The sequence below is a fragment of the Falco cherrug genome, chromosome 6 (assembly GCF_023634085.1).
Source record: "Falco cherrug isolate bFalChe1 chromosome 6, bFalChe1.pri, whole genome shotgun sequence".
Lineage (NCBI taxonomy): Eukaryota > Metazoa > Chordata > Aves > Falconiformes > Falconidae > Falco > Falco cherrug.
In genome coordinates, this window is record NC_073702.1 from 34104099 (window position 1) to 34114420 (window position 10322).

The window sequence follows — 10322 nt, forward strand, 5'->3', positions numbered from 1 at the left end:
TTTTTGTCTCCTTCCATAACCCAGGGAGCTGTGATTTCACCATAAGGCATCTGACAATGCAAGCAATGAGGGCAGTCATTTTCCATTTTATAATAGCCATAGCAACTATGTAAATTAGACCGGCAACATTTAATTTTGGGGGTTGTCTCTCTTAATTTATATAATTAAGCATTCAAAGCCAACCCACCACCCTGTTCTCATGCCACCTTGCCAGCCACGCCATATAAAATTTTGTTGCAGCAGCAGTGTTGGAGACTCCCATGCATAAGGTTGCTTGTTCCTCCACATTTCTTCCCAAACGCAGTGTTTCAGAAGGGAAGGCTGTGTTTGGCAGATGATTTTTAAAAGGGAGTATCTTGTAATTTTCTGAGTCTCTTTGGGAGTGCATGTTTAAGCCAAGCTCAAGTTCTTTAGCTCTTCCATACACCCCAGGTTCCTTTCACGTAACATTTTCCTAAGTTTAGTGTATTGAGCTTAAGTTCACTGTATAAAGCATCTCCAGAGAGAAGATGGCTCTTTTTTCAGCTGTCAATAACTGTGCTGCCTGCAGCTTGCTGTGGTCTTTAGATACCATGCAAAACATGCAATTCAACACATGCAAACCAGGAAAATGAAAACTGTTTACCCAGCATGGATCAGAGGCAGTCCTATTTTTAAGCCTAGCTCGGGAATGTGTGCAGCAAAGTGTCTCAGGAGGAGGAAATCCAGGCTGGAAATGGTAGGCAACCACGGCAAGGCAGGACAAGACTTTTGCCTGAGCCGTGCTTCTGCTGGGCAGTGTGGGTGGCCTCAGGGCAGGCAGGAGAGGGGCAGGCAGCCCTGCGCCCAGGTCCATCTGCTGGAGAGAAATCAGCAGCCACAGCCGGACCTGAGGCTTCTCTCCAAGAGGAGCTTGCTTCTCATCACAGCTCATTCTCACTGTGGTTGAAAAGTCACAGCTAATTCTGCCTCCTGCTTTCAGCGCTCCTGTTTCATTTGTAGTCCTGCTGTTTGATCCCAGGCCTGCTCTGAAACCTCCTGAAGTCAGGGAAACTGGGAAAGGTCTTCAACATCACCACATAACCTTTTAACAACTCCTTTCTAATTAGCCTCAGGTTACAGGCGGCACGAAGGGAAGGCAGCTCCCACAGAAAAAGGGATTGGAGTGGATGACATCTCCTGTGGGAAAAGCTCAGACCCTGGAAGGAAATGCTGGCCATCATTATGTCAAGGGTCTCTGCTGACACTTAATCATGTTTCTATTTGAAAATGAATCATTTGATGCTACAAGCAAGTTCTAAGATGATTAAATGAAGCGCAGGAGGGACAGCAATATTAGCCACATTTTCAGTCTGCAAAGGGTTGGGTTTGTTTGATGTTCTTGATATTTTCCATTTTACTTCTCAACTAGAAAACATGACCCGGTTTACATGCCCCTCAGGGGCCATGTTCACCTCCCAGCTCTGCTGGGTAACCCTGGCCAAGCCATTTTGGCTCAGGAGTTAATGGCTTTGCTTTCACATCTTTCATCTGCTTGTCTCCTCAAATCAGTGTTCTCCAAACTCCACTGGCCTGTGGGCTACAAGAGGTAACAAGTTTTCCAGGCAACACCAACCCTGGCTCTCCCTGTGAAGCTTGGTTTTAACTTCTGAATTTGCTCTGCCTGTGAATAGCACCAGGGCAGGTTCCCGAGCCGTGGGCTGGTGTAGCCAGCGGGGTGACGTATCAGTGAAGGAGCTGTTGATGTTAGGACGGGCACCTAAAGCTTTGTGGCCAGGTACTTGAGGGACCACTGGTGTCACGCCAACTGTGAGTATTAATAATGCCTATTGATCTGGGAGTTCTTCATGCTGTAGAGAAAAACAAACCTTAAAAACTGCCTAAATCCTGAAGCAGAATGGGATCTAAGGCATATGTCTCTGTATTTCTAACTAGCTTGTTTAAACAACCTCGTGTGGTGTGCTGGCCTTTTTTGGTTTGATGCCTGGGCATATAACCTGCCCCCCCTCGCCCCCCACCTTAAACAGTCTAGATGCTAAAGATGCCAGGTCCTACAACTCTCAATAAAAAAATGCTATTAACGAACTGCTAACATAAGTCTGTGCCTAAAACTTCAGGCATTTCCTTTCTTAATAGTGTCAGTAGAGAAACATCCTAGTGATGTGAGGCAGTCGGATGCAATTATAACAGGAACCAGGAGTGGGATTAAAAAGTTCCAGGTCAGTTGTGTCTCTTGAAATACGACTTTGTCCCCCTGGAGAGCTTGTCTGTACACCGATCACGTGATTTCCTGACCTGCCATCGATGGATATGGAGCACAGCGTGCCTGTTCTTCAGTGACTGCCAGGAAGATGCCCCTTGTTGAAAATTTAAAACTGAAAATATCTTTGGGATTATTTCCCTGACCAGTCCTCCCTGGTGGACCTTTGAGCTCAGAAATGCTCCTGCAGATGATATGGGTTACTCTTGTGAGGAATCTGACTCCTCAAATGCACAGTTGTTTTCAGTTTTCCCAAAGTGGTATTGCTTTCATGTTGTCAGATAAGAGATAGTTGTGGTTAAGAGTGTAATGGAGTTTCAGTAATAAACATCTCTATTGTTCAGTCTACTTTTTTAATAGCTCTATGATGCCACTAGCATGTAAACAACAGGAACTAAAGTACAATACCAGGCAGTGGTCAGAGTTCATTCCTTGTTCTGGATCCTCTTATTCCCATGCAAAGCAGCCCTCTGAGATGCCAATCTACAAATGGTGAGTCTTCAACAAGCTCCAGGAACAGAAAATAGTACTGTGTTTCAATTCTCAGCAGCTAATTTTAGACTCATTTATCACACTGCTGACCAAAGCACCACTGCCGAGTTAGCACTTAGGGGAGGGCACTTGGCTGTGGTAGACATGGCACCAGTCTAAGCCCCAACTAAGGTAATACACACCTGAGCAGAGTGTTTATTTCAAGAACTAATTTTTCAGAAGACTGATGGCTTTCTGAACTTTGCTAGCACTTTTTGCTGGGAATTCAGCATGCCCTGATGGTCCAATTCTGCTGTGTGCTGGCTGTGTCCAAGCCCTGATAAAAATGCTGGTTCCCAGTGGAGGACATTAGGTTTGTGTCTCAGCCACATGGTTCATTGCTGTGTTAAAGCTATCACAGCTTGCTCCAAATGCACAAATGTGGGGTCTATGCAGGAGGGTGAAATGCTGACCTGAGATACTGGACAGGTACTTCTTACTGTACAACAGTACCCGCTCTGCACAATATTGAGAGTAGCCCTGAGGAGAAGGACTTCTTGGCTGGTGAGAAGCTCAACATGAGCTGGCAATGTGCACTCACAGCCCAGAAAGCCAACCAAATTCTGGACTGCATCAAAAGAAGCATGGCCTTCTTTTAAAGGGTCAAGGGAGGTGATTCTCCCCCTCTACCCTGCTCTCGTGAGACCCCAACCTGGAGTACTGTGCTCAGCTCTGGGGCCCCCAGTATAAGAAGGACATGGACCTGTTGGAGCCTTGTGCCATAGGGACCAGGCATGTGATGCATTCAATGCTTGGAGCTGTGCGAATGCACAATGAGGGATCAGCGCATCACAGGCTCTTAAGGCCATTGCAAGAGTCAGGAAATAACTCTTTGCAAGATCAGACCTTGAAAGCAAAGCATCTCCTGCAGCCCCAGTCCTCTTGCCCAGAAGAGCCCAAACAACAGCCCTAAGTCAGATTTTCTGTTAAAATTTAATATTGCAGCATATGGCCCTGCATCCTCTGTGTGTGATACCACCTTTGATAAAGTTACTTCTGAGCAACAGGCGCAAATGGAGGCCCTTACATGTCTGTGCCAAAGCAAAGCCCTTCAAAACAGTAGAATAAAACGATCCTGGGAAGGTTGAAGCTTCTGACAGGGATGGCAGACAGTTACCCTGCAACATCTGTCCCTCACATGGGAACAAAACTGAGTCATGCGTGGCCAGACCGTGGAAGCTGGCGGTTGCAGGCTGTGCAGACCCAGGGAAATCTGCAATTCCAACAGCAGATGGCACAGTCCTAAAACTAAAATCAGCCGGCAGGTCAGCACGGGGGAACACTGCCTGGGCTAGAAATCTGAAAGCTCCTGCAAAAGGATCCTGTGGAGTGAGTCTAATGATTTGTCAACGTAAACAAACTTTTTGACAATAACGTGTTACCTCTTTAGGAGAAGTATTTTATAAAAGAAACCGCATATATGAGACAATCTGGTAGCTGCAGAGTTTAGTTTAAGACTCTCAAGTACATCTGACATCTTCAATGTAATTATATTTTTTTGACATCCATGCCTCATAAAGCGCTCTTTTAATTATCTTTCTATAATCTAGAAACAATTTATAGTAGCCATGGGTACAAAAAAATTCTTTTTACTAGAAGGAAAGTGAAACTCCAGAGTGATTTAATTGAACAGTGATGTCTTAAATTTGCTTTCATGCAGACCTAATCCTTTTGTGTTTCTTAGCCACCATCCAGAATCTTATAGAATTAGGCATAAACCCCATGTTCTGTTATGTCTGGAATTTTATGAACTAAATGAGTTCCACCACCCCACCCCCACCCCCGCCCTGTACATAAGAGAAAAGCAGTGCAGCAGACTTGGCACTTTGGTTCCATTAGCATCAACAAGATTGTTGGGCAAATACACTTATTTTGCCACTGTTTCTACAAACCTGCAGAATAAAACCTGGAGATTTTCCCTCAGGAGGCAGTATGTATAAGGTAGTATGTATAAGCCTGGATGTATAATCCAGGACAACCATTTAATGATGTTTAAGGAATTAAGAAGCTAATCCATCCTTCTGATGCGCTAAGGAATTGCTAGAGGAATTGTCTAGTGGTCAAATCAGGAAACTGTGAGTCAAGGCATCTGTTCCCCCTTTTGTCGGTGAATCATTTCCTCTTCTTTGAGTCCCACAAAACACCCAGACAGAATCTGTCCCCAAGTAAAATAAACCCTTTATCAGATTCAGTCCCCATATATCTCCCAGGCTGCTGCTTGTGGTAGAAGCTCTAATGTGTGTTAGAATCAGAAAGCTTTAAACATCAAAAGAGAAAGATGTGTTGTGGTCCTGTAAATTAATTTTCCCTTTGCAGGTTTCACAGAGTCCAGAGCTCTGTTATCAGCTGCCCTGTGACAGCACAAAGAAGCAGCAATCTCAGCCTGTTCCTCATTTTGGTAGGTATGAAAGTGCAGAGAAAAAAGATTTTTCCAGTGCTAAGGAGTACATGTTTTATGTTAGTAACATTCAAGGACTGGACTATCCACCTCATTTAAGGATCTGGTGACTTTCTTGAAGTTAGAAAGAGGCTGCTGTATACAGAGAAGGATGCAACCCACAAATTTTAAATCTTTTCCTTGGGATAGGATGAATTGGTTTCTGGAGCTGTCTGTCTCCACCATTCATAGAAGTAAACGTCAAGTGATTTTACTCCTAACTTACTGCCTCAGTTTAGTTCTTGAATGGGTGTTCTTGACTCCTGCTGTAGGCATTGGACCACATTAAGCACCAACTGCTTAAGCTTAACAAAAGTGTATTTGCTGCTCTGTTATACTTTCAGCAACTGCAGTCTCGGCTGCTGGTTTTGCAGTTGCCACACAATGCCTGACACCACCACCACTGCACACCAAGTATTGCTGCTGCTCTTCTGTTCCATGCTGTTTGCTCAGGAACCAGCATCTTCCCAGAGGCAGTCTGGGGCAGGGGAACAGAGAAACAGCGTGATGCTTTACTGCCCAACATATTAATCGGTCATCCTCTCCCACTGCTGATCAAGCAAACAAAAATATGTGCTCTCAGAGATAACAAGGATTAAAGGTTTTGCAATTATTTCCCACAGGGATTCCAGGCATTCCCATATTTGCAGTAATTCCCAGAAGTTTACATCCCAGTTGCCTATGCAGGGAGAGCAGCAGTTTTCAACGTTCAGAGAAACACAAGTTCTCAGTTGAATAATTCTGCAGAAATAGCTTGAATTTTTGGGATTCCTGCTCTAAAAATATCTGTCTGATGCAAGAGGAGATAAACCTTACCTAGCTGCAGCTTTCTAAAAGTGAGGCTGGTGCGCAGGAACCCTCAGTAAGCAATGGAGCGCAGAGGAGCTAGTTCAGACAATGAAAGTATGAAAGAAATAATGCTTAAACAAGGGAATAATGACGGTCTGTTCTTTTCTTCCACTGTTTGTCTTTAAAGCAATTAAAACTTTAACTTTCTCACTGAAAAAAATAATTTTTGGCTTCATTGCTCTGTAAAAATTCAGTTTGCATTTGCCTGATTCCATCCAATTGGTATGTTTATTTCTACTTATCTGTCATCGGAAGTTGTTGCGGTTCAGGTATATGATTGTAGGTACCCGGATTGTAGGTGTTTACATCTGATCTAGGTATTTTAAGCTCCTCTTGCAAACATTTCTACTGAATGGTATTTCTCATTCCAAGGTAGAGTAGGCCTTATGAATAGCAGCTCAGAAATGCTTATTTCTCCTCATTAATAATGAGCAAAGCCTGGGGTCGCTACCTCTGGTGTAGATATCTGCACTGCAAACATCTAAAATTAGGTGGGATAAATCTCATGCAATAAGCTTGATACTTTAAGCCCCTGTTCAGCAAAGCACTTACTGACAGCACAAAATGAAGCCTGAGCTTAAATGCTTTGCTGAACTGAAGCCTCAATTACTTAAGGAATGAGAAGACAGTCATGGGAGATCATAGCAATTAGACTTGCGCAAGGCTTATGTTGGATTTCCACCATGCAGTCCTACGTACTGGTCTGTTCCCCTACAGAAAACACTTTTCCTCCTCCAAACACATTTATTTCTGACCCCTCCCAGTGCTCACTCTCCCTGGCTGAGTCACACACGCAGCAGGGTAACCCAGAGCTGGGGCAGGCAAGCAAGAGGCACTGCAGGCACTGCAGGCTGCCGGGATTCGCAGCTCTTTGCCACTGACTCTTACCCCTTTATAATTTTTCTTTTCCCCCTTCAGCGTTAAGCATCAACTTCTTCACTGCTTGGCTGAAAACTTTGCTTGAGAGTGGCGAGACTGCATAAATGTGCGGTGGTGGGATGGGCAAGCTTCGTGTAATTTGGGGCTTGGTTTGTAAACTGCTGGGGGTAGGTGGCTGGGGCGGAAAGCCTGGTCTCATCAAGCATGTTTGCTTGCACTAGCAAACTCCACGCTTGCAGGGCGCAGGTCTGAGCGCAGGTGCCGGTACCCCTGTTGTGATGCTGGCCTGGGCCACCGTGCTGTCCCGTGTGGCACCGGGGTACATCCAGCTCCCAAAGGAGCTCGTGTCCTGTCACACAAATAACAACACAATGTAACTGAGAATTTGGTTAAGTCCGGACGGGGAAGGTGACTATGTAAAAGGACATGGGAGGCTGGGGTCAGCATTACTTGAAATAATCAGCAGTTTTCTGGGCCAAAGTACATTATGTTGCTTTCCATAGCTCCCCAGATCTGACTTCCATACCCTTGTGCTGAGTGCTTATGCCATGTTTACAAATGGAAGCATGAGTCATTATCAAATGCATTTTCACTTGTTTTTCTTGTGGCATTTTCTATAAAATGAATGATTGCAGATGTCTGTGTAAAAAAATTCAAAACACTGTGTCTTTCCCTCCATTAGTGCTGAACAGCTTTGGAAGATAACGAGGCATACTTAAGTTTCTGTTTTTCCCTTTTGATGACACATTTAGAAATTTTAAATGTGCAAAAAATAGTTTTTTCTTCCAATTAATCCATGTGTTATTTTCTATTATTAGATTTTTATACATTTAGCAATATTATATTTTTACCTTTCCCTCACCTTTTTTTTACAAGAAACTATGTCAGCATTCCAAGTAAACTGCAGGCTGGAAAACACATGAGTGTGTATTATATCTTTCTGAAATGTTCTTTGATAACATAAATAAATATGTTTGGAGTTTTTCAGAGTGGGAGAACCTTTCTAGCGGAAGTAAAAATGCTGTTACATGGTTGCTGACAAATATTTATTTAATCTCTTTGACAAGTTTTCAGGAAGAAATGAGTGAATAAGATTTTTGTTTGTTTGTTTTTCTCTTTCATTGTATTATACATGAATAAAAATATTACTGTAAAATAACCTGTACAGATAGGTTTAACTTCCCATTACTCTAAAAGCAGTATCGAGGGCAAATCTACCTGCAGTTCGTTTCTGATTTTCAACCGCTCAAAAGGTAATGAGTAATTAAAAGCTACTAGCAGTGCAAACCCCCCTATAAATACAATAAAAGTAATTAAACTCCCTCCTTGCATAATTCACAAGGTTTCACAATTCTCTAGCTTTTCTCTTTTATATAAGACAACAACTGAGTCAGAGACTTCAACACATTTTGTTACAAGCTCATTCGGTGCACAGGCCCTGTTCACTTTCTGACTATGGTCATAAGATGATCTACATCCAATTAAATCTCTCGGTCTGTGAGTTAGATATTCATTACACACCCCTGATGACTGTGTACAACAAAATTGCATAATGTCTTTGTAAATCTTATTTGAATGGATGAGTCGTTGAATTAAAAAATTATGTAAAGCGTAGTCCTGCCCTTTCATATGTTATACCTCACTACATACTTTCAAGAATTAGCATCTGGGGAGGTGAGACTTTGCTTTCCCCATGACACCCAGGGAGGTAACGACCAAGCATTCAGGGTCATACTCTGACTCAGTGGTTATTACACAAGCAAGGCACCAGTTAAGGAGCCAGAATTTAGGCAGTTTATATTGAAGCCTATATTCCCATGGCATTTATTTTGGTTTCATAGTATTTATTTTGGGAGCAATAAGGTCTCTGCCCACAGAAGGAAACTGTCATAAAATCTAAAAATGCAATCGTATGCATGGCAACATCCTGGCCCTATAAATATAGGGAAAGTGTATTTTTTGTGTCAATTTATGGCACGTGCATTGGCTGTGAAACTGGGATTCCCATGTGTATCAGTGCATCACGTTGCTATCAAAAACCAGCGTGCCTGATGCTGAAATCGTGTGAAAGTTTTTGTTTCTATGATACTGTAGAGGCAGGAGTGCGCTTTTAATAAAGCAACCTTGCTTCTTCCTGCTAGTCTAAATCACAAGGTCCAGTAAATTGCCCGCAGAGTGCTGTACCACATTACTGCATTACATAAAGTCTCGTCTCTGGCGTTTCTCAGTACATTTCCAAGGGAAGGGAAAATAATGCTCACTGACCTGCCTTTGGGTGTGAACTGTGCTGAAAGTGGTTACAGCTGTTGACAATGAGCCCTTGAAAACCTGTCCTGCTCGAAAACCTGTCCCTTGCTTTTCACAAGAGCAAACAGGCAGAACAGATAAGGGCCACGATTTCAGCTTGCCATCCTCTAAGCCTGCAGGAGTGGTGAAATAGTCATAATCAGGCTGGTATTACTCACAGTAGTGTAACTGAGATCTGGCTCAAGGAATCAAACACGCATTTACCTACAGGTACGTGCCCTCATACTTAGCTCACCAAAAGTTGTTAGTGGGGTTTTTTTCCTCTTCCTTGGACAGTAAGACCCTCAAACCTGGAAGGTAATTTTGTCCTGCTTTCCTCTGGAATTCATCCACAAGAGACTTTGTCACTGTTTTAGGCAATTCCTTTGCCACCTCTTTCTCTGTCAGCAGCCTGGTGAGATGCCAGAGGACTGGGAAGTGCACGTGGACTTGCTGACAGAGTTCCTGCTCCTGTGCCTTGGTCAGACATTTAATGGGAAAGTTTTGCAATGGAGTTCACTGCCCCCTGGGAGACAGGGCACTGCCTGGCAAGAGAAAGTAATCAGCCAGAAAACTGATTTCTTGTTTCACCACAGGAGGAAACCACTTTTTTTAGAGATGAAAAAAGAATATGAGTGAGGGAGAAGCTCCTCGCCTACTCCAGTGTAGCCAAGTAGTCACGGTCCTGATTCCAGCTGTGGTGAGAGAACATGGAAGCTTACATTTAATTTTACAAATAATACCTTTTTTTCCTGTAAGAAAAACCCCCACCTTTAGAAAGACCAAATATATTTATAGATCTGGGTTTAGTTTGGCCAAAAATATTGACCCTCAAAATGGAGGCATATATTTTGAAAATATTACTTTGTATTTCTTCTTGGCATTTGCCAAACATAACTTTTCACTTCTCATTGCAGAAAGGCATCTTTTAAAATTTTGACATTATCCGGAATTTACAGAAGAAAGCCTTTGAAGGGTTAAGTTCTATCTACCCAAAAGTCTTAAAACATTTTGGTTTAGATCAAAAATACCTTAGATGGTAACAAAAGTATTTCTCTTCTCCAGAAACGCAAATTTGTTTCTAGGTTCAACCCAAGCCAA

At 43.0% G+C, this 10322-nt stretch overlaps 1 long non-coding RNA gene across 1 annotated transcript; it reads right to left on the reverse strand.

Moving 5' to 3' along the window:
- Positions 1 to 4560: 4560 nt before the first annotated feature.
- On the reverse strand, positions 4561 to 9656 carry LOC114017714 (uncharacterized). Its single transcript, XR_003562935.1, has 3 exons — positions 9478 to 9656; positions 9201 to 9355; positions 4561 to 7284 (listed from the first exon to the last, which is right to left on the reverse strand). It is a non-coding gene; the product is annotated as an uncharacterized LOC114017714 (long non-coding RNA).
- Positions 9657 to 10322: the final 666 nt, after the last annotated feature.